The 24,804-nt window shown below is 36.6% G+C and overlaps 1 protein-coding gene across 1 annotated transcript in view; it reads right to left on the bottom strand.

Annotated features, from left to right (window-relative positions):
• The window catches only part of MIPOL1 (mirror-image polydactyly 1), a 318,902-nt gene extending 294,521 nt beyond the window's left edge, over positions 1-24,381 (bottom strand). Inside the window, exon 1 of the mRNA XM_082618611.1 lies at positions 24,131-24,381. The gene's annotated coding sequence lies outside the window, so the exon portion shown is untranslated. The remainder of the gene's footprint in view (positions 1-24,130) is intronic.
• Between the last annotated feature and the right edge of the window lie 423 nt (positions 24,382-24,804).

Below are 24,804 nucleotides of genomic sequence, written 5' to 3'. Positions count from 1 at the left end.
GAAAAAGTGCATCCTAAAATATAGGAAAACTCTCAGCAAACTATGAATAAAAGAAACTTTCCCCACTTAACAAACAGCATCTACAAAAATCCTAAATCTAACATCATACTTAATGGTGAGAGACTGGAACTTTCCCCCAAGCTCAGAAACTAAGCAAGGATGTCCACTCTCACCTCTCTTATTCATCAGAGTACTAGAAGTCTTAACCAGAGTTGTAGACAACATGATTATCCATGAAGAAAATCCCAGGAAATCTATACACACACACACGCACACTCTTAGAATACGTGAGTTTTACAAGATTGCAGGATATAAGGTCAACACACAAAAATCAATCATATTTTTGTACACAAGCAAGGAACAATTTGAAAAGGAAATTAAAGAAATAATACCATATGTAATAGCTAAAAGAAATTTAGGTAATACAGGATCTATGTGCTGAAAACAAACACTGATGAAAGAAATCAAGGTCTAAATAAATGGTGAGGCATATCACGATCATGAAAGAAGATTCAACATAGTAAAGATACCAATTTTCCCCCAAAGTAATCAATACATTTTATGCAATACCAATCAAAATCACAGTAGGATATTTTATAGATACCAAGTGATTCTAAAAATTAAATGAAAACTCAAAGGAATGAGAATTGCTAAAACAATTTTTAAGAGAAAGAACAAAGCTGGAAAAAGCACACTACCCAACTTCAAGATTTACTATAAAGCTAAAGTAATGGTGATAGCATGGTATCAGCAAAGAGAAAGGTACCTAAATCAAAGGAACAAACTAGGGAGTCCAGAGATAAACCCAAATAAACATGTCCACTTGATCTCTACCTACCAAAGGTGCAGAAACAATTCAAGAAAGGCTAATTTTCAATAAGCACTGTTGGAATGCCCAGATGTTTAAAAGAAAAGAAAACCATAAACTAAACTTTACATTATTTGCAGAGATTAATTAAAATGGGTCATAGATCTAAATGAAAGCAGTAGGGACTTCCCTGGTGATCCAGTGGTTTAAGACTCTGTACTCCTAACGCAGGGGGAGCGGGTTCGATCCCTGGTCAGGGAGCTAAGATCCCACATGCCTCACGGCGTGGCCAAAAAAAAAAAAAAAAAAAAAGGCAGTAAATCTATAAAATTTTTAGAAGAAACATAAGACCAAATACAGCAGCAATGAACAACTGTATCTGTGGTTAAAAAAAAATCAAAGATCTAAATAAATGGATAGATATTACATGCATGTGGAAAGGAAGACTCAATATTGTCAAGATATCAGTTCTTCCCAACTTGATCTATAGATTCAATGTGATTCCAATCAAAACCTGAGCAAGTTTTGTTGTTGATACTAATAAACTAATTCTAAAATTTAGAGACAAAAGATCCAGAAGAGCCAACACAATACTGAAGGAGAAGAACAAAGTCAGAATATTGACACTACACAATTTCAAGACTCAATATAAAGCTATTGTAATCAAGACAGTGTGGTATTAATGAAAGCAGAGACAAACAAGTCAATGGAAATGGGCCCAGAAATAGACCCACATAAACAGAGTCAACTGATCTCTGACAAAGGACTAAAGACAATTCAATGGAGAAAGAACAGTCTTTTCAACAAGTGGTACTAGAACAACTGGACATCCACATGCAAAAATGAGTCTAGACTGTATATCTTTCACAAAAATTAACTCAAAACAGATCACAGACTTAAATGTAAAACACAATATGATCAAAACTGCTAGACTATAACATTGATACAAGAGAATATTATTCAGTCTTAAAAAGGAATGAAATCCTGATACAGGCTACAACATGGTTGAATCTTGAAAATATTATGCTAAGTGAAACAAGCCAGACACAAAAGGACAAATACTATATAGTTCCACTTGTACAAGATACCTAGAATATTCAAATTCATAGAGAAAGAAAGTAGAACAGTGATTACCAGGGGCTGGGGGACGGAAAAATAATGAGTTACTGTTTAGTGAGTATAAAGGTTCTGTTTGGAACAAGGAAAAAGTTATAGAGATGGATAGTGGTAATGGGGCACACTGTGAATGCAGTCCATGCCACTATATTGTCCACTTAAAAATGGTTAAAATGATAAAATCTTATGTTACGCACACTTTTTTTTTTTTGGTCGCATGTCTTGTGGGATCTTAGTTCCCTGACCAGGGATTGAACCTGGGGCCTTGGCAGTGAAAGCACCGAATCCTAACCACTGGACTGCCAGGGAATCCCTACACTTTACCACAATAAAAAAAAATTCATAGTAACAGACACCAAATGAAAAAGAAGTCATTACATAATAATTTAAAATGTAAAGTTAAATAGAAATTGTCAGACTTGATTTTTTATAATCTATCTTTATGTTTACAACAGACTCACCCAAAATGAAAGGGATCAGAAAAGTTGAACAACAACAAAATGATGTAAAAAGATATACCATATAAATATTAAGCAAAAGACCTTAAGCTGCTATAATATGAGGCAAAATTGATTTTAAGGCAGAAAGAGGGTCCCTTCATAATAAGTTTCAATTTGCAAGGAAATAAAAATTCTAAATGTATACAAGCCTAATAACATAGCCTCTACATATGTAACACAGAAACTAACAGAACTTTCAGGAGAAAGTGGATAAATCCACAATGATGGAACAAGACCAAAAACTCAGTAAGAATATGGAAGATTTACAAATGTCACTAACAAACTTGACCTAACAAATCTGAACATAAATTAATGCTCTACCTAACATCCAGAATACACACTCTTGTTAAGTACATATAATATTGACCATATTCCGGGAGCAAGTAGAATCAAATTTCAAAGAATTAAAGCTTGATAGAGGGACTTCCCTGGTGGTCCAGTGGGTAAGATTCCATGCTCCCAATGCAAGGGGCCCGGGTTCTAACCCTGGTGGCGGAACTAGATCCCACATGCATGCCACAACTAAGAGTGCACAAGCCACAACTAAGAAGTCCGCATGCCACAACTAAAAATCCCACGTGCCGCAACTAAGACCTGGTGAAGCCTAAATAAATAAATAAATAAATAAATAAATAAATTAAAAAAAAATAGTACAAGAAAAAAACTTGATAGAGCATCTTCTCTAATCACAGTATAAGGTTAGATACAGATAACAAAAAGAAGATCCTATGTTTAGAAATTTAAATTCTCACATATTCAGAAATCAATAAAGTTCCCATATGTTCAGAAATTAATAAATAAGTCAATGAAAAAGTCATGATTACATTTATAAACTATTTTGAACCCTACAATAACAAATTCCACAAAGCAAAACTTGTGAGATACAACTTAAGTACTACTTGGAGGCAACTTTATATCTTAAAATACACATATTAGGAAAGGAGACTGAAAATTAATGAGTTTGAGCTAAGAATCTATCAAAAGGAATTAGCACTAAAGCAAAATACGCTCAAAGACATTAGAAGGAAAGAATTAAAAGCAGAAATTAAATAGGAAATAAATATATCACTGAGAGAATTAACAAAGCCAAAAGTTGGTTCTTTGAAGAGAGTAAAAAAACTTGACAACTCCTGTAAAACTGATCAAGAAGAAAGGAGAAAATACAAAAACAATCAATATCAGGATTAATAATATATATATATAACATAACACTGTAAATCAACTATGCTTCAAAAAAAAGAAGAATATTATTAACATCTTTATGGCAACATATTTGAAAATTTAGATGCAGCAAATACCCAGAAAAAAAATAATTTCCAAAACTGACTCAGTAGATATAAAACATCTGACTAATCCTATAATTTTCAAAGAAATTAATCAGGAGTGGAAAATATTCCTGGGAGGTAACGTATTTCAGAAATTATTATGATTCCAATCTTATGTGGAATTATTCCAATCTTACTTTAAAATTGTCAGCAAGTAAAAGACAGCAAAATCTTACAAGGACAGCAGAAATCTTGATACCAAACCCATATAAGAATAGTATAAGAAAGAGGCAAACCTCATTAATGAACACAGATGTAAAAATTATAAACAAAATATTAGTAAGCAGAAACCAACAATATAGGGAAAGCAATCATGTACTGTGACTAAGTTGTGTTTATCTCATTATAGGTTTATTCAATATTTGAAAAGAAATTAATGCATTCATTACTAACATCAAAGTATAGAGGAAGCATCTGGTAAAATTCAATATGCATTTCTTTAAAAAAAACTCTTTGCATTCTAAAAATATAATAATCTGATAACAGGTGTCTTAAACAACAAGCAAGAAAAAAATCCTCTAAGAATGGTGAAACCTTAAAAATTGTTCCCTTGATACTGGAACAAATCAAGAATCTTGGCTATTCACACTTCTTTCAACGTCTACTTAAGGTCCTTGCCATTACAACAATGCAAAACCCTGAGGGAGAAAATAATACAACTTTATTGAGAGATATAAAGGAAACCTGAATAAATGGAGATATTTACTATGGTCATGGACTGGAAAACTTAAAATTATGAAGTGCCAATTCTGTTCAAACTGAATGCAGGCAAGCCAGTTAGGATTGAAGGGCAGAGTGAATGGCTATAAAGGCCACTAAAACCTCACTGGAATGAATGAGAAGTATGATGTCAGTTAACTAAGGTTTCTATATGTCACTCTTCTCTGGAAATTTTATAACATTCCTTGACAAGACCTACTATATATACAGTTGTACTGAGTTAAAATTCAAATGGCACTTTTCTGGTGACCTACCTTATCCAATTTTGAAACTCATAAATATGCTTCCCAAGAAACTGTTGGTTCAGAAGTGAAAACAAGAGCTACAGAACATTGAAAAATATTTTGCAAAATCTTTTTCAGAAATGTTTTTCTTCAACTAGTGAAAGTTAATGTTTTACTGTTCTGTATAATAATTTCAAGATAATAAAATCAGTTTTCCCTACCCCCACTAAGTAAATGTCCAAACAATATCTACAGATTTAAAGGGGCTATCCACTTGCCCCTGTCCAGTTCTATCTATACAAAACTTCACCAAAGCACTTGTCAAAGTGCATATTATTTACTTATGTGCTCCTCTCAATTAAGCAACCTGACTGAAAGGAGGCTTATATTTCTCATTGTTGTGCCTCACTCATAACACTGAAGAAGTGTGTGTTGAATTAATAAAATCACATTTTATAGATAAGGTTCTAAGAGAAGTTAATTGACCAGGTTAGAGTCTCACAACTAATATGGAGCAAAGCTACTCATTCATTTCTGTACTGAGCAAATATTTATTGTTCTAGGGCCTAAATTCTAGGACTAAAACCTAGACCTTCTGACTCCTAGTCAAAAAATCTTCTACCTTTTCTTAGTAATGAAATTGCTCTCAGAGGATTATAGTGGGGAAGAGAAACTCCTACTAGAGAGGAACCAACTCACTACTGAACAAAAATTGCCCGTCTTGTATATGTGGAGGAAGACAATCCCTTGCTAGTTAAACATGAAGAGGCCAGAGAACCTAAGGACCAAAATTCAAACTTTTGGCTAAAAAAACAATTCAGCAACAAATCATGAAATCTGAAATCATAAAAAGATAAAAATCATTACATTTACTCAACAAGACTGAAAAAGGCTATGTTATTTGCTAAACTTTCTGGAGCCTTTGATAAAGTATTAATTTTCTTCTACCTAAATACATTTTTTTCTACTAATAATTTTTATTTAGATTTCCTCTAAATAATAATCAGTTAAAACAAGCATATGAACTATAGCAAGAAAGTAATATTAAGAGAGAAACAAACTTTAAATTACTAAGCACTTAAGTAAATGCTTTAACTTTAAATAACTTTCATCCAGGACATTCAGCATCTTCAACATAAATTTTGTGGAGAGTTATCTCTCAGTTATAAGCATCAAAATGTGAAACTTGTACATGTGTAATCGCTCTGTTAAATAAAAGCACCTTTTGTACAGAATTAACAGAATTCCAAGCATTTTTCTGCCTCATAAACAAGTGCATAATCTAGGTTTTTTCCACAGCTTTGTCACACCTACTTTGATAGTAAATTTTTTTAACCTGACTGTTGCTAAACATCACCTTAGCTTTCACAAGAAGAACACTTTTTATAAAGATATTTCTATTAGCTCATCTAGATTGATTTAAATTATATGACACAGATACAACTGGTGTAAACAGGTTTGGGGACAAACACAAGTCATTCTTGGTATGTAAATAAATCAACTGAACTAGTAGGAGCAGAAACATCTACAAGAGATCAATACTAGCCTGAACATTAAGCATACCACAGGCATCAGTTGGTATGTTTATACCAAAGGAAATGCAGAACTTTAGTTATTCTGCAAAATCATTAAGTGGAAGCCATTTAAGATAATTTCAACTGTATACTGAATTTTTAAAATATTTTTGGCCATTAAGAGACCATCGGAATTAGCAATCCTACCAAAAAAATCAAAATTACACATTCCCCACAGATGACTTGCAAATAACATTTTTATATATAAGAAATAAAGTTATATTTTACCTTTAGTTATTTATTTCTATTAATATACGGGTTACAGAAGTTTAACCTTAGTATTACCTCATCAGATAAATGGCCTTGTTTGCTAGAGAAAGAACAAGTATACGTCGCCACCTAGTGGAAAAATAGACAAACATTTCCAACACCTCTGTTTCAGTCCTTTTAACTACTTTCACAGCAAACCTAACAAAACTGACTTTTAAAAAGCCCACCTTTCACTCATAACAAGTAATTACAAGTTTTTTCCTAATCAATATTCTAGCCAACATTTTGCATTTGATCAGTGATATTTATGAATATTCGGGATTTCCTCAATATCTTGTAATGAACTTTTCTGTAGGAACAAAGAACAGTAACAATTGATTTGGCAAAGGAAAAACTTAGAACTCACTGTTCCTTTAAAGAAGAGAATAAGATGCACAAAAGTGTATTGTGACAAAAGTCACTACACAAACATACAAGTATGGAGTAATATTCTGTAGGCAAATACTAATGTAAAATGCTCTTCAAAGTTCCTAAGGTCATAATAACAAACAGCTAGGGAGATACGGACAAAACACAAGCAAGGTTTCTAAACACTTTTTTGACCTTTCTTAACTATTAAATAACATAATAAAAAACTTTTATATTTTTAAAATTTTGATGCAAAACTTAAATGTTACAGCAGCCTTTAAAGACTCTGAAAAACTCCCCCTTTAATAACTACTTTAAATACACATATTTTAAAACTATAAAAACATTCTAACCATTAATGTAACTAAACTCAAATCAAACTCAATTATTTCTGAATCATGATGCAATCAATGTATATAAATTTAACTTAATATAAAAGCTGATTAAAATCAGGCACCAGGCATGAAGAGGTATACAACCAGTAGTAATTACAAATCTAATACTCATTTCCACATTTCTGTATAAACTCATTATAGAATTTAAGTGTATTTCTCTTTATGTTGTCAATTTAATTAAAATTGTTGCTTAGTCCACTACTCTGTGATGTTAATTCATATGAATAATAGGGTTAGCAAACCTTAATCTTTTAATAATGTTTAAGGATTTAATTCTACACTAATTCATATCTCTGGTGCCTACTGAGCACAGCACCTAGCAGAAGAGTACATATATTTTAAATGAACAATCCAACATAAAGACTTTTTTATGAAACTGTTGGCTTATTTGGGGGAACTTTAACAACATTTTCAACCTTACAACTTTTATTGGTCAGGGTGCTTATTTTATCAAATCAAATTGTTTTAAATTTTTCTACCTTTTAGATATCATAAGAGACTAAAAATTTGAAGCAAGGAACTTGCTTTGATAAATGGGCTTTTAAATTATTATTTCAGATCTTCAACCTGACCTGAGGGGGTGGGCAAGGATAGTATCAACAGTTGGAAGAAAGAGAATCCACTTGCTAAAACAAGAATCATATCCACAAATAACCCAACACAAAGTTTTCTGCTGTCCTTGGTCACTATCATCTGATAAACTTTTCCATAGAAAGTTACTGGTTTATCAAAATTACCCTCTTGCCTAGATGCAAGGAATAAATTGTTTACTCTATTTATAAGGACAAAAAATGAAACTGTTTCCTTCTCAGTTAAGACAAGGTTGGAGTTTTTTCCTAAGGATGATTTTTTATAAATTTATTTATTTTTGGCTGCGTTGCTGTGCGTGGGCTTTCTCTAGTTGTGGCGAGCGGAGGCTACTCTTCATTGCGGTGCACAGGCTCCTCATTGTGGTGTCTTCTCTCGTTGTGGAACACAGACTCTAGGCGCACAGGCTTCTGTAGTTGTGGCCTGTGAGCTCTAGAGTGCAGGCTCAGTAGTTGTGATGCATGGGCTCAGTAGTTGTGGCATACGGGCTTAGTTGTTCCGTGGCATGTGGGATCTTCCTGGACCAGGGCTCAAACCCGTGTCCCCTGCATTGGCAAGTGGATTCTTAACCACTGCGCCACCAGGGAAGTCCCTCCTAAGGATGTTTTATTCAGAAATTAGGAAGGCTTCCAGTTATTCAGAAACTAGGAAGGGTCAAGACAGTAAACTATAAAGATTGCTGGCTCTCTCCCCCAAAATCAACCTTGAGAAACTTGAAAAGTGAGAGGGAATCACGGACCTGAAGAACCAACCAAAAACTTCAAGAAATCCATGTGTCAGCTGCTTTGAAAGAGGACTGGGGAAGAGGAGGACTATAGCCTTGGGTGAACAGCAGACACTGATTATGCAGAAAGAAGAGGTGAGAGAAAAATTTGCCTGGCTCTAACCTCCCCCATGTTGCATTAGAACAATTCTTGTCTGTCCCACCAACACAGAAATCAAGAGCAATAACCCAAGCTGCAAGTGCCATGGGGTAATAAGGCAGGGCAAAAATCCTACTGGGTGAGGAAAAGATATGAGATCTGTCTTAATCCATTTGGGCTGCTCTAACAAAAATACCACAGACTGGATGGCTCACAAACAACAGAAATTTACTTCTCACAGTTCTAGAGGCTGGAAGTCTGAGATAAGAGTGCCAGCATGGTCAAGTTCTGGTGAGAGTCCTCTTTTGTGCTTCAGACTACCAACTTCTCATTGTACTCTCACATGGCAGAGAGCAGAGCTGGGAAGCAAACTCTCTAGTGACTCTTTTTTTTTTTAATTAAAAACAAATTTTTAAAAAAATGTCAGCTCATTTGGAGGATATAAGCTGAAACTTTTTTTTTAATTAATTAATTATTCATTTGGCTGTGTTGCGTCTTAGTTGCGGTACGCGTGTGGGGTCTTCGTTGCGGTGCGTGGGCTCCAGAGCATGCAGACTTAGCAGCTGTGGTGCGGGCTCAGTAGCTGGGGCACACGGGCTCTCTAGCTGTGGCATGGGGGCTCTAGAGCGCGTGGGCTCAGTAGTTGTGGCAGGTGGGCTTGGTTGCCCTGCAGAATGTGGGATCTTAGTCCTGCAACCAGGGATTGAACCCGTGTTGCCTGTGCTGGAAGACAAATTCCTAACCACTGGACCACCAGGGAAGTCCCCCTAGTGACTCTTGTAAGGGAACTAATCCCATTCATGAGGGTTCTGCCCTCATGACCTATTGAATCCTAATTACCTCCTAAGTCCCCACCTGGCACACCAAAGGTTTCAACATATGAATGTGGAGGAGACATAAACATTCAGTTCATAACAAGATCTAACCATCATTTAATTTTTTACCTTCTCCCCTTGCAAACCCCAGACTGGTTGGACTATAAACCATAGCAATTCCTGTTCCTGAATGTACAGGAAAACTGAATTTCTTAGCCACCTTTTTAAAATTTATTTACTTATTTAATTTATTTATTCTTCGCTCCGTTGGGTCTTCATTGCCGCGCGTGGGCTTCCTCTAATTGCAGCGAGTGGGGGCTACTCTTCATTGCGGTGCACGGGCTTCTCCTTGTGGTGGCTTCTCTTGTGGTGGAGCACGGGCTCCAGGATGCGCGGGTTCAGTAGTTGCGGTGCAGGGACTTAGTTCCTCCACAGCATGTGGGATGTTCCTGGACCAGGGATTGTACCCGTGTCCCCTGCAATGGCAGGCAGATTCTTTACCACTGTGCTGCCAGAAAAGTCCCTTCCTAGTCTTCTTTACATTTGGGTCATGTAACCGAGTTGTAGCCAAAGCAGTGTAGGCAGAAGAGATACAAGCCAATTTCACAACTCATCCTTAAAGATATTCTATGAGATCCTCTAGCCTTCTCTTCCCCTCCTGCAACAACCTGGAAAACCACATTTGAGATGGTGGCCTCACAATACAGAAGGAACCTCGATCTCTAAGCCAAGCTCTGTATGGGTGAGAAATAAACTTGTGTTGTATTAGGTACCAACAAATGTCAACAGTGATTCTATGGTACCTGAAACTCTTTAACTGCAAGCTCACCCCATCGCCTCTTCTGAAAATACACTCACTCTCCCTCTCACACACATTTCATTTTTTAGACCTTGGATATACCTGTTCAGCTCCATTTCCAAACCCCAGATATGGGGAGACATAGTAGACAGTGGCTGTGTGCTGGTTAAATGAAATAAACTGTACTAAATAAGTTCAAAGAACCAAAAACATGAATAGACTATAAAATGTTAACTGATCACCTCCTTGGGGAAATGTACCATAAAGTTGAAAAGCAGACTGCCTCTAAAGCAGGAAAAGACAAGAAAAGAGAACCTCCCTTAGAGAGTCTACAAAGGAACACAGTCTTACTAATATCACTTTAGCACAGTGGGAATCATTTCAGATTTCTAACCTCCAGAACTGTAAGATAATAAATTTGTGTTGTTTTAGCCACTAGATTTGTGGTGATTTGTTACAGCTGTTGCAGCAGCAATAGGAAACTAATACATACGTCTTGTGAGTTTTCCAGCTCTCATACCACCTATGTTAAGAGACGTTTTTAGCCTCTCTTACAGAAGAAATTTAAAATAAAAGAGGGATCACAGTCATGAATCAACTGGATATTGTGTCCTTGATGATCAGGAGCCTGCCAAAAGGCATATCTCCACTCTCCCTAGAAGAGTTATTTCTCATACTATTCAGAAGAGAATCCTAACTCAGCATAGCCACATATTAGCTGAAGGATAAAATACTTTCTAACCAGAGTTCACTTTCATTCAGTCACTTCCTGTAACTACTTTAGGGCTGATTATTGCAGAGTCATAAAATGAGTATTTAGACACTGATGCTTATTAATGCTGTAGCCTTTGGCAAGTCACTTTTTTTTCTGTTCTAGGGAACTGAGGAAATAAGTGGTGACTAAAAATTTTACATTTCACAAACTAGTAAAATTTCCAAAACAAAACTTGTTGATAGGCTATTACTTTATAAAATAAAGAACATTTTAGCAGAATATATCTTCAAAAAAGACAACCGTTTACATTGAATAAATTTAACTTTGTGCAAAAGCCAAGAACATTCTGGGAAGACCATGGTAGAAGCTGCATAATTTGTGAATGTCCCCAAATATCTCCACAAAAACAGACAGAGAGACCAGGATAGTAAAAACAAACCCATAAACAAAATATCAAACACAAAACTAGGTAAACACAAAAATACAACACCAACAACTATAAGACCTGCATGATATCCAACATCTGCGCAGGAAAGAGGAGAGGGGAACAACAGGGAGCAAAGAGGTATCTGAGAGCCACAAGAATCTCTATAAGCAGCAGGTATGTTCACAGCAAGCAAAGGTCCTCAACAAGGCCTGAAGTGAAGGGGCTGGAGCAGTCAAAGCCTTATGAACTCTCAAAACATTTGGACAAAGTTTCTTGTACATTGCGGAGAAACTGAAAACAGTCGAAATTCAGTAGGGAAGACACAATATGGACAAAATAAAAACATAAAAACGAAGTCCAGGAAATTCCCTGGCAGTCCAGTGGTTAGGACTCTGCACTCTCACTTCTGAGGGCCCAGGTTCATCCCCATCAGGGAACTAAAAGCCCACAAGACACGCTGCATGGCCAAAAAAAATTTTTTTAATTAAAAAAATAAAGTAAAATAAAATAAAGAGAATATGGACAACACACAAAAATCAGCTTCAAAAAAAAAAAGTCCAGACAAATGCTAGAGAAGGGAATAAATAATTACTTCTAAATAATTACTAAATAATTACTTACTTCTAAATAATTACTTACTTTTAAAAATAATTATTTTTCTAAAATAATTACTTTAAAAAATTTTCACAACTCATTTTAGAAAATTTCAAAGGGCTTAAAAATCTTTATATTCTTAAAACAAATATACTCGTTACAATCAACTATAATCATTAGAACTCAGAGCAAATCCAATAGTAATGTCAAATGATGCTGGATTCTTGATTTGGCAGAAATCACTGATAGAAAAAAAAATCAGAGATAGAAATTCTAGGCAGTGCCCAAATGACCATATCCCATAGAAAATAATCCAGAATACACTAAAACAAAAGTAGGAAGAAAGAAAAAAAGATCATCGCTTACATTCACCACCAAAATATGAAATACTCTTAAAATCTTAGTGTGCTTCCTTTGCCACTTTTGTTTTACATATTTATATATGTGCAACCAATGTCTACACATACTTGACTTTTTCCACAATATTATATCATAAGCATTTTTCTTCAGACCACTTCAATGGTTTTTAATATTCAATTGGATGGCAATATCATTGTTTCCTGTTATGAATATCACTAGAAAGAACATCGTTTTGGCAGCTCTTAAAAATCTCATTAATATTAAATGTGGCAATGTTAAAGAGTAGTCTAAATTTTTATCCACTGACCGGCTAATAATACAGTCTTTTGTTTTTCATAAAGTAATTCCTAAAATTAAGAGCATGTTTTAGAAGAAAACTGATTCAAAAAAACTTCAGTGAAGAAAATAATTTCTCTAATTTTTAAGGTATATTTACATGTAGACCAAAAGCTTCCAGAACCAGCTATTAATCATGTGACAAAATATTTTAAATGAGATTTTACTTCTAAAATGGCTAACAAACAAAACTATAGGCATTTTAAAGATGGGTATGAAGTTTTTAATTTAAACTAAAATGAAAATTAATCACCTGCAAGAAATAAAGGCAATAGAAACTAAGCCACTGAAATCCTAAGGTGAGTTTCTTAACCAGTAAAGAATCACAAGGAAACTCAGACAATGAGTTTTTGTATATGAACTTCCTAAGTTACAGTTCACCTACCGAAATGAATTAGAAAAATCTTGCCCACTGTGCCAGCTCATGCCACTGAATAAAATGTTCTACTTTGGGAGATCTTAAGCTATATCACACAATATCTGCAGCTTCCATGCTGGTAACAAGCTGTTTGACATAAATTAAGGAAAGAGCTTCAATTTACATTAAATTTAAAAGATAATACGAGTATTAAACTACTAATTAGTTTCAAGACATGCTGCTTAAAGAAGAGGTCTGCCATACTTCAGAAAACGCCGTTAAAAAAAATGAATTTAAATATTTTTTAAAACTTTAGGTTTTATATATATGATTGAGACAATGCAAAACAGCATTTCAACACCCAAATACAAATAGTATCTGTAAGAAATTACCATTCAAATTCCATCCAAGAAGTAGAGCAATAATGCAAATTTTTTTTCTAATTATGTTATGAACACTTATATCCTTGTACCCTAACATAAAATTACATGCTCTTAGGTCATACTTGGTAAGACATTACTTCCTAAAATCAAAACATTATTTAAAATAAATACATAAGTAACAAAATGCACACTGTAGGGGTGAAAAACTTTTCCTTGATCCTCTTGGGATCCCTGGCTGGGCCTGAATAGTAAACTGACAAAGACAGATTAACAAGAGAAAAGCAGACAAGTTTATTTAATATAAGTTTTACATGACATGGGAGCCTTCAAAAGGAAATGCAGATGTGAAGAAAACAAGCCCGAGCATTTTTACACTAGGTTTATGATGAACAGTGGAAAGTCATGGAAAAACGTTATAGGACAAAAGGGTATGAGCCAAGGGTAGTAAACTGGTGAAAACTTAGCAAGGCCTGTTCGTTCAGATTCCTTTTGGTATCCTCCATCTTTGAAGATAAGGATGTTCCTTTCCTCCAGATAGAGGGAGGGCACCTCTCACATGAGGGTCTTATGACCTGCTTCAGTGAGGAAAGGGGAGGTCTGAGAGTCCTTCCTGCACCTGCCGTTTCTCAAAATCCTTCAGCTTTAAAATACTCAATATGCCAAGGTATCATATTTTGGGGTAGCGTGTTCTGAACCCTGTCAACACAAAATGAAAATATCCTACAAATTACCCTTTCCTAACTATATATTATTTAGGATCATAGAGCACAGTGAAAAAAACAAGCAAATACTAATCAAAAGAAAGCAAGGTGGCTATATTAATATTAGACAAAGTGAAACAAGAAACATTACCAAGACTAAGGACATTGAAGGGTTTAAATCACTTACAAGACATAAATAATCCTAAATATGTAAGCACTTCACAACAAAATGTCAAAATACAAGAGGCGAAAATTGATGAAAGGAACAACAGACATATCTTTGATTACAGCTGGAAACTTCACCATACCTCTCTTAGTAATTCAGAGAATAAGTACTCAGAAAATCAGCAAAGATAGAGAGGACTCAGCATTATCAACCAACTTGACCTATTTGATATTTACAGACAGCTCTACCCAGCATAGGAGAATACACAATCTTTTCAAGTACACATGGCACATTTACCAAAAAAGACCCTATTCTGGTCCATAAAAAAAGACCTCAACACATGGATAAGAACTGAAATCATACAAATGATGTTATCTTACCACAAAATAAACTAGAAATCATTAACAAAAAGGTATCTCAAGAATCCCCAAACACTTCTAAGTAACACATGGTTCAAAAGGAAGAGTAAAGGGAAATTTTTAAATATTTCAAACTGTATTTCAAACACAACATAACAAAAATTTGTGGGATATGGCTAGATCAGTGCTTAGAAGGAATTTATAGTATTAAAACACATGTATTAAAAAAGAGAGGAGGGTTCCCTTCTCTCCACATCCTCTTCAGCATTTATTGTTTATAGATTTTTTGATGATGGCCATTCTGACCAGTGTGACGTGATACCTCACTGTAGTATTCACTTGCATTTCCCTAATACTTAGTGATGTTGAGCATCTTTTCATGTGCTTTTTGGCCATATATATGGCTTCTGTGGAGAAATATCTATTTAGATCTTCTGCCCATTTTCTGATTGGGTTATTTGTTTTTTTGATATTGAGCTGCATGAGTTGTTTGTATATTTTGGAGATTAATCCCTTGTCAGTTGCTTCATTTGCAAATGTTGGTGGGAATGTAAATTGGTGCAGCCACTATAGAGGACAGTATGTAGGTTCCTTAAAAAACTAAAAATAGAACTATCATATGACCCAGCAATCCCACTCCTCGGCATATATGAGGAGAAAACCATAATTCGAAAAGATGCATGTACCTCACTGTTCACTGCAGCACTATTTACAACAGCCAGGATATGGAAGCAACCTAAATGTCCATTAACAGAGGAATGGATAAAGAAGATGTGGTACGTATATACAATGGAATATTACTCAGCCATAAAAAAGAACAAAATAATGCCATCTGCAGCAACATGGATGGACCTAGAGATTATCATACTGAATGAAGTAAGTCAGACACAGAAAGACAAGTATCATATGATATCGCTTACATGTGGAATCTAAAAAAAAAGGGACTTCCCTGGTGGTCCAGTGGCTAAGACTCCACGCTTCCAATGCAGGGGGCCCAGGTTCAATCCCTGGGCAGGGAACTAGATCCTATGTGCCGCAACTAAGAGTTCCCATGCCACAACTTAAATGATCCCGCATGCCATGCAACTAAAGATCCCACATGTCGCAACTGAAGAACCTGCATGCAGTGATGAAGATCCCACGTGCTGCAACTAAACCCGTTGCAGCCAAATAAATAAATAAATAAATATATATTTTTTAAAGTACAAATGAACTTATTTACAAAACAGAAGCAGAGTCATGGATGTAGAAAACAAACTTATGGTTACGGGGGGATAAGTGGGGGTAGGGATAAACTGGGAGATTGGAACTGACATATACACACTACTACATATAAAATAGATAACTAGTAAGAACCTGCTGTATAGCACAGGGAACTCTATTCAATACTCTGTAATGGCCTATATGGGAAAAGAATCTAAAAAAAAAAAAGAGTGGATATATGTATATGTATAACTGATTTACTTTGCTGTACGCCTAAAACTAATACAACATTGTAAATCAACTGTATTCCCATAAAAATTTTTTAAAAAGGTGGGGAGGAGGACAGCCTCTCATTAGTACTCAAGCTTCTGCCTTTAAAAAAAAATACAAAATTAAGAGAAAATTAAACTCGGAGTAAACAGAAGGATGTTTTGGTAAAGAGCAAAAATCAATGAAACTGAAAATGTGAAAACAGAAAAATCAATGAAACCAAAAGCTGGTTCTCTGAAAAGAGCAATGAAATTGATACCCTCTTGGCCAGACTGACCAAGATAAAAATAAAGACGACATATATTGCCAATATCAGGAAGAAGAGGAGGATATTAAAACAATCCCATAGACATTAAAAAGATAAAAAGGGAATATTACAAATAACTTCACACCTATAAATCTGACAAACTCCTTGAAAAATACAATCTACCAAGGCTAACTCAGTAAGAATAGATAGCCAGAATAGCCCTACATCTATTAAAGAAATTGAATTCATAGATTTAAAAGCCTTCCACAGAGAAAACTACAGCCCCAGAGGATATAAGGTCTCTTAATCCTCTTTCTTTCCTGGAAACCTCCTTCCTGAGGAGGCTTCTCTCAAATCTGGACCATCTGCTCTCTAGGCCTGCTATATAACTGTCCTTCTTAGGACATCATTTCACTGTTTTCCTGGGTTGAACTTACTATTTCCTACACTCCAGGTCTTTCTTTCACTTCTTTAGTTTGCTAGAGCACAACTTCTGAGGCTTTTCAGGTGTGAAAATATCTTTGTTCTAACTCCCATACTTCACTGATTGTTAACTAGCCATACTGCTGGTCAAGAAGACAGACGCTGATATATTCAATTCTTTTTTCTTTTTAGGTTTTCTCTCTGGAAACCTTCCGATTTCTTTCTTTCTTTCTTTCTTTTTTATTCTTGGTGCTGTGAAATTTCACAAACATGTGCCTATGGCTAGGCTTTTTTATTTTTTTAAATTGAATACTCTTAGGAAAAGAAACAGAATGCTGTACACCTGGTTTTTAATGAAGGTTATTTTCGTTGGGGTAATGGAATTTGGGGCAATGTTTTGCTGTCAACTTTTTATTTATTTATGTTGCTTAAAAGAGTGTATAATGGTTATGCATTTATTATTTTCTTAATAAGTGAAAAGAGGTAGTTGTAAAATAATACAGTATGACCACTGTTATATTAAGAAAATAAAAAAGCAAGCAAACCAAAACCGTGTGTTTGGATACATATATACACATAAGGAAATGCATAAAGAAAGGTCTGAAAGCATTCATTCCAGGATTCTACAGTTTCTACAATAGCCACTGAAAGAATTACAAAGCATGTATAATTTCTGAAATAGAAGAGGGTAAAAAATGGAATAATACAAAATATGAATGGAAGAAATGATCCAACTACCAAATGCTCCAATTTTAAGATAAAGATGTCCCACTGGATTTTTAAAAATCCAATTCTATGTACACATTAATCAAAAGAAGGCTGATACAGCTATACCAAAATCAGAAAGAGGTCACAGATTGGAGAAGACTCAGGAAACATGACAACTAAATACAATGTGGGATCGGGATTGAGTCCTAGAACAGAAAAAGAACACTACTGTAACGGGAAAACTGTTGATAAAATGTATAGTGACTAGTATTGTAACAATATTAATTTCTTGGTTTTGATAATTGTACTATGATTACACATTGTGTTAACATTAGAAACAAGGAGAAAGGTTTACAGGAACTATCTGTACTATTTTTGCAACTTTTCAGGAAGTCTAAAATTATTTCAAAATAGTTTTAAAAAAATCAGATTAGACATTAAAACAAACAGCATTACTAGAGATAAAAAGGAACACTTCTTCATGGAACAAAGGTTCAATTCATAGGAAGACAGACTAATTAGAAAGTTGACTACACTTCTAATAACATGACTTCAAAATAAATAAGTCAAAAATTGACAGAAAACTCCTAGGGAGAAATAGAATCCAAAATTACACAGCGAGATTTAACACATAGTAAATTGTCAGTAACTGACAATCAAGCACAAGTGTGCGCGCGCGCACACACACACACACACACACACACACACAATCAGTAAGGAAAGAGAAGATTTTAACAACAGTGTTAACAAACTTCACCTACTAGTCACATATAAAGCACTGTACCCATCAACTGCAGAAGTTACATCACACATACACACATACACACAGTCATACTCATACAACATTTTTTAAAAAGCCAGATACAAAGCTCATTTCAATGATTATTCAATTGAAAATAACTGATGGTAGTTACATGGGTATTAACTTTTTATTTATTCATTGAACTGTCCACATATATTTATATACTTCTTTTTTACATGTATTGAATTTCACAATAAAGATATTTAAAAGTTAACTGATCTATATTATTTATTTATATACTCATTTATTTATTTTTTCAGTTTTTCAAAACTTGTTCCACAGTAGCAAAAACCTCAAGATATAACTATGAAGATGAGAAGTTGGTAAGCTCCAACAGAAAAATAAAACAAGATTGAGGATCAAGGGTTCCAGTAAAATCATCCCTGTTGTACTCTAGTAGCTTCCAAAACTTATAAATCAAGGGATACTAAAGGCGATTCTCAAAATAATATCTATACATACTCAAATCACCTTAATGTAAAACTACAGATAAATAAGAGCAGACTACCTGGCTATCTACATCCCAAGCAGTATAAAATCTAAATTAAAAAGACCTTCAATACAGACAATATCTGAATCAGAGGTGCTCGTACCAATTGCCAAAAGCAGTTCTATGGTAAGTTTGTCCCATGATTACCCAATTTAATGAAACGCCAAACCAAACCAACCTTCAAAGTAATCATCTCTTTATGTTGCCATTTTTGAGAAAAACAAATACCTAGAAATTAAGTTAAAACAAACATAGAATACTTAAATGGTTAATATTTTTCTTTGCACAAAGGTAAAAATAATATCCTCAAATATGTTGAAGATGATAAAAACATACTGAAGCTATGTTTATAAAAAACTTCAAGGAGAATTATTCCTTTTACTAAAAATTTTCTGAAATTAGTAAGAGCACTTTATTGGTTAGCTATTGCTACCTAATAAACCACCCCAAAACTTAGCAGCTTAAAACAATGCACATTTGTTATCTCACAGTTTCTGAGGAATTGGGTGTTGCTCCGTTAGGTTCTCAGTTCAGAGTCTCTCACAAGGTTGCGGCCACAGTGTCAGCCAGGGCGACAGCCATCTCAAAGCTTAACTCGGACACTATCTCCCAACTTCCATCAGTGGTTGTTGGCAGGATTCAGTTCCTAAGGGGTTGTTGGTCTGCACAGGCTACTGGCCAAAGGCTCCCCTCAATTCCTTGACGGGTGAGGCTATCTATAGGTCAACTCATGATATGGCAGCTGGCTTCATCAAAGTGAGCAAGCAAGAGTGCGCCAGAAAAAAGGAAATTATAGTCTTTTATAATCTAATCTCATAAGTGACATCCCACCACTTTCGCCATATTCTAATACAAGGTCTTGTCTACAGTCAAGGGAAAGGGATTACACAAGACTGACTACACAGATACAGGGTTATCTTAGAAGGCTGCCTATCATAAGCAGCATAATGGAAAAAGCAACTGGAATAAAAAGTTAGAACTGGATCCTAGTAACTATGGGACTATACACAATCTCTCAAGGCCTTAATATTTTCACTGAAAAAAACTGAGAGGGCAGCCTAAACGACCTCAAGCGTTGCTTAAATTCTAAATCCTGTATTTCTCTACTGTGTCTTTTGGAAAGGATTACCAAGTTAGAGATACTTGGTCAAAATGCCTCATTTTACAAAAGAGAGCTGAGTTGCACGAAGGGTTAACACAGACAGGTAGTAAACCACACTCATTCTGCTCTTATGCTCAGTGCTCTTTGCACTGTAACGTATTCCCTTCGCAATTAATGCCCTAAAACAACACTATCCTTTCTTTGTAACAGTCTCAAAATCCAATAAATTCAAAAGGAAGAGAGAATAATAGTACTAACAAGAGCAGCCAGAATTGGATAATGTTGTGCAAGATATCTTTCTCTCTCATCAAACTCTAAAGCTATCTCTGTAGGTGGCATGTGAGATGAAACTGAACTATACTCTGCTCATCCCCAGTCCCAGGTATCTGGACATATTAGTAATAAGGGTATTTGCTGGAAGGAAAGTATGAAAGCAACAGATAATAGATCATAGCAGAGAAATACAGTCACCTGAAACAAAGTAAGCAAAATTAAGTATAACTTAAATGAAGTATCTAAAAATAGAAACTGCAACCAGAAAGGGCAAGGTTTGTCCCCACTGGAATCCTGGAAAATGGACAGTCCCAGAGGTCAACAATGGTAATGCACGCAATGAAGGCAACGTCCATGGGAGCAGGTACTCGAGGAAGCTAATGACAACAACTGAACTGACAGATATATCCTTATGAACACAGAAGCATCATTCAGGATCTAGTATCATTACACATTTCTACTACATAAATACCCTATTTGCTCCTATATCAGGTAGGGGTGGGAGGCGGTTTTCACTTGTCAGAGAATCCCCTCCACCAGTATAAACCCTTTACCAGACATAATAATTTGTAATGACTCAAACTCTGGTGCAGGGCTTCCCTGGTGGCACAGTGGTTGAGAGTCCGCCTGCCGATGCAGGGGACGCGGGTTCGTGCCCCGGTCCGGGAAGATCCCACATGCCGCGGAGCGGCTGAGCCCATGAGCCATAGACGCTGAGCTTGCGCGTCGGGAGCCTGTGCTCCGCAACGGCAGAGGCCACAACAGTGAGAGGTCCAAGTACCACAAACAAACAAACAAACAAACAAACTCTGGTGCAAATAGTGCAGTGAAAACATTGCATATAAGTACAACTGTTGTGTGTGGCAATTATAAAGCAGAAAGGTATTTGTATTAGTCAAAATATGTGTGTGTATATATACACACATAAATCAATGCATAACTGGATCCAAAATTTCTATATAAGAAAGGCTTAATGACCCTAGTGGGTTGGTGGTGGAAACTGGGGCCCAGTGGTTATCTTAAATCTGTGTCTGCATAACAATCAAGCAAGATCATCCATATCAAAGAAAACATCACATTGATGGAGACTGCCCCAAGCCTCTCATTAGTATTAGCATATATCTATGTATATACCTAAATTCACTTCTATAAGCCATCTAAAAAAAAGAAAGTGTTAGCTAAAAATGTTAACATATTTTCAAAAGTTTTTTTGGTACTTTTGGTGCTGAGTGAAAGGCAGGGGACCAAAAGTAAGAGAAGATGAACTGGACAGCCCAATGGGGCATTTAAGGAAGAGAGTACCTCCAACTTGGGCAGGGGTGCCACAGTTGAGTTTCATGGCCCAAGCCATTGACTGTTACTTCCTATATTATGAGCATACTCAATTGGGTAGATATAAACTTCAACCAAGCCATCCCATGATGGAACCGCTCAAAAGACAATATCCAACTCAAAGTATTGCAAAAAGTAGGTATGCTTTTTTATACTTTTACTCAGTGTCGACTACTGCCTGCATATTCATCTCTTTCTTAGCCCTTTATGCAAATCAACAAAGGGTTGTATTTCCTTTCTTGCTTCTTAACCTCTTTTTTATTTGTCAGCTTTAAAGGGATGGGAGATAGTAGGAGCAATAAGAACAATTTAGAGAAGTCTCCAACAGGTCTCTAATTAATCTCAAGGTAAAACTGATAAAAAGCAAAGGAAGTATGTTTAGAGATTTGAAATTTAACACCAAAACACTACAGCACACATTACTTAGTACTATTATGTATTTATACTTTTCCAACATAGCCCCATCTAATGATGTCACCAACAATGAGCAGAAGATCAAATGGTCATTTATGAACAGTCATTTTTCAACATAGTAGTGGTTAGCAAAGGATGAAATGAAGGAAGGAAGGAAGGAAGGAAGTTAAAGAAAACAAAAAGGGAGGAAGGGAGGAAAGGAGGGAAGGTAGGCAGGGAAGCAAGCAAACAGGCAGGCAAAAAGAAATGAAGGAAGAAAGAAAATACAACAGAGACTGTATATGGCCTGCAAAGCCTAAAATACACGCAGTCCTAGCTAGGACTGCTTTAACTGAAACTCTTCAAAGCAAGACTGCCTATACTAACTATTCAGCCCTTTACAGAAAATTTGATAACCCCTGCCAATGGATATATCCAAATGGCCAATACGTAGACATATGAAGAGGTGTTAAATATCATTAGTCATTACAGGAATTAGGGAAAAACCCCAATGTGATATCACTACCCACCAGAATGGGTAAAATGAAAAGGACAATGCTAAATGTTGCAAACATGTGCAGGAGCCAAAATTCTCAAACACTGATAACAGGAGTGTTAACTGACAACTAATTTGAACAACTTTTTGGTAGTGTATACCAGAAATACATATTTGCGCATCCTATAATATAGCCATTTCACCAGTAGGTATACATCCAACAGAAATGTATACATATGTTCACCAAAGTACTTACAAAAAATGTTCATAGCAGCCCTACTGGTAATACCCCAAAAATGGATGGAATACTGCTACATAACTTGTATAAATCTCATGAATATAATATTGAGCAAAAGTGAGACACAAAGGACTATAAACTGTATGATTCTATTTATATAAAGTCAATAATAAGTAAATTCATTGATGATGTCAGAAATTGAGATAACGGTTACCTTTGGAAAGGGGACACAAAGTGAGGCTTCTAGGATGCAAGTAATGTTTTTTCTTGGATATGCACACTTTGTGAAAATTCAATGAGCTGTACACTTATGATTCATGCACTTTTCTGTGTGTCTATTACGCTTTAATAATTAACACACTAGAAACATATCTACAAACTCTATGCCTCTGAAGGAAAACTGTGTACATCTCTCGTTCACTTTTCGGATTTGCCATCATTACCTGTCCCCAATGAGATATCTTAATTCCTGTTACCTTATATAGAAAGGAGCTTTGTTTTAATTAATTCTCTTGGTATACTATTGCACAGGATACCCACGTTTATGTAACCGTCATTTTAGGTTAGTTCCACACTAGATCCCAAGGAGAAACTCTGAAAAGCCAGGAACTTGTTATCGTGAAAGTTATCTGGGTAAGGGAAAAAAAAAAAAAAAAAAAAAAAAACCACCTCCTTAAAATGTTTTGTTTGGCCCTTTGTTTTGGCTCACCTTTGTCTACTACCACTGTGATTTAATCTGCATAAAATGTTCAAAGGAGCTTTTCAAAAAGCCTGTTCTTGTGGAAAGTTTTTTCTTTCTACGACACCCTGTCTAATAATGCTGTTATCTTGTGCTTATCCAGTTCCTTTCATCCATGGAGCTTAAAGTACTTCACAAATGACTGTCGGGTGGTGTCACCTTCCAGTCAGCGAAATGTGGGCCCAGAGACATTGTGAACCCCCCAAAATTCTAACAGTACCTTTGTACAGCATAGCTCAGTGTGCCTAAAGAAGCACACATTCTTTGCCAAAACTTATAAGTGTGAGACCTGAAATACAAAGCGAATGAGTGACTCTCAAGGGCAGAGTCAATCATAGGTTGAGCCAGGACCTGAACCCTCCAATTCACTGCCTCTTAGGAAAAGCAAACTAACAAAAACCTACACCCTTGAATATATGCTCAGCTGCAGAACTCTTGTAATAGGAAACAGGGGAAGATGCCGAAATCATGCCCAGAAAGAAGACCGGAGGACCCCACGATGCTGACCTTCGAGGGAGCCCCATCACTCCCGGCCGCACGGGGCCAACCTTCACCGGGTGCAGTTTCTGCGCGGCCCCTTCTCCAAGGAGGCTACGGCCGGAAATTCCAGGTCTGGCCTCAACCCACTCCTTTTCTCCGGTCGCCCAAACGTCCCACCCTGCCCGTTTACCTGAGACGCGCCCCGCACCGCCACAGGAGCCGACTCTGCGCGCTCGCCCAGACTTTCTCAGGCCCGACGCGCAGGCACCACGTCAACCAATCGACGCTCGCTCGGAGCCTCCCAGCCGGGGCTCTTCCGCGCGGGGAGGTGCGCTCGTCTGCGAACGTCCCCACGGGCCGCGGCCCGGGAACGAGCCAGCCGCCAGCCGCGCGAGGGGGCCCAAGGGGAGCAGAGGCTGGAGCGGGCGCCGGGCGGGGGCAGGCGGCGTGCACCGGGCATGCGCGTGCCGCACCACTAGGGACGTGGGGCGGGGGCGGGGGCGGGGCCTCTGGGCAACAGAGCGAGCTTGGGAAGTCTTCGCTGGAGTTTCGGGAAGTAAGAAGGCGGTGTTAGTAGTCTCCCCTCGGCTGCTCCGCAGGGCGCTATGGTTGTCAGGTCTGAGACGACGGACGCATTTTGTGAGAGTAAAATATTCTCTGGAAAAAATCTAATGTGGTTAGAGGAGGGAAACGGCGTGCTTAAAAACGTGTCTTGTGGCCTCGACTTGAGCGTTGTCGAGTCTCCACAGGAGCAGGCGGAATTGTGGTTTCCGGTTTTGTTTGTGTGTGTTTTTGAGGTGAGAGGGACAGTGGGGATGGGACCCCAGGGAGATAAGAGGGCCGTGCTGGGAAGGAATGGTTGAA

This window comes from Mesoplodon mirus (assembly GCF_964341445.2).
Source record: "Mesoplodon mirus genome assembly, chromosome: 4".
Classification (NCBI taxonomy): Eukaryota; Metazoa; Chordata; class Mammalia; order Artiodactyla; family Ziphiidae; genus Mesoplodon; species Mesoplodon mirus.
This window is presented reverse-complemented; position numbering and strand designations above follow the sequence as displayed.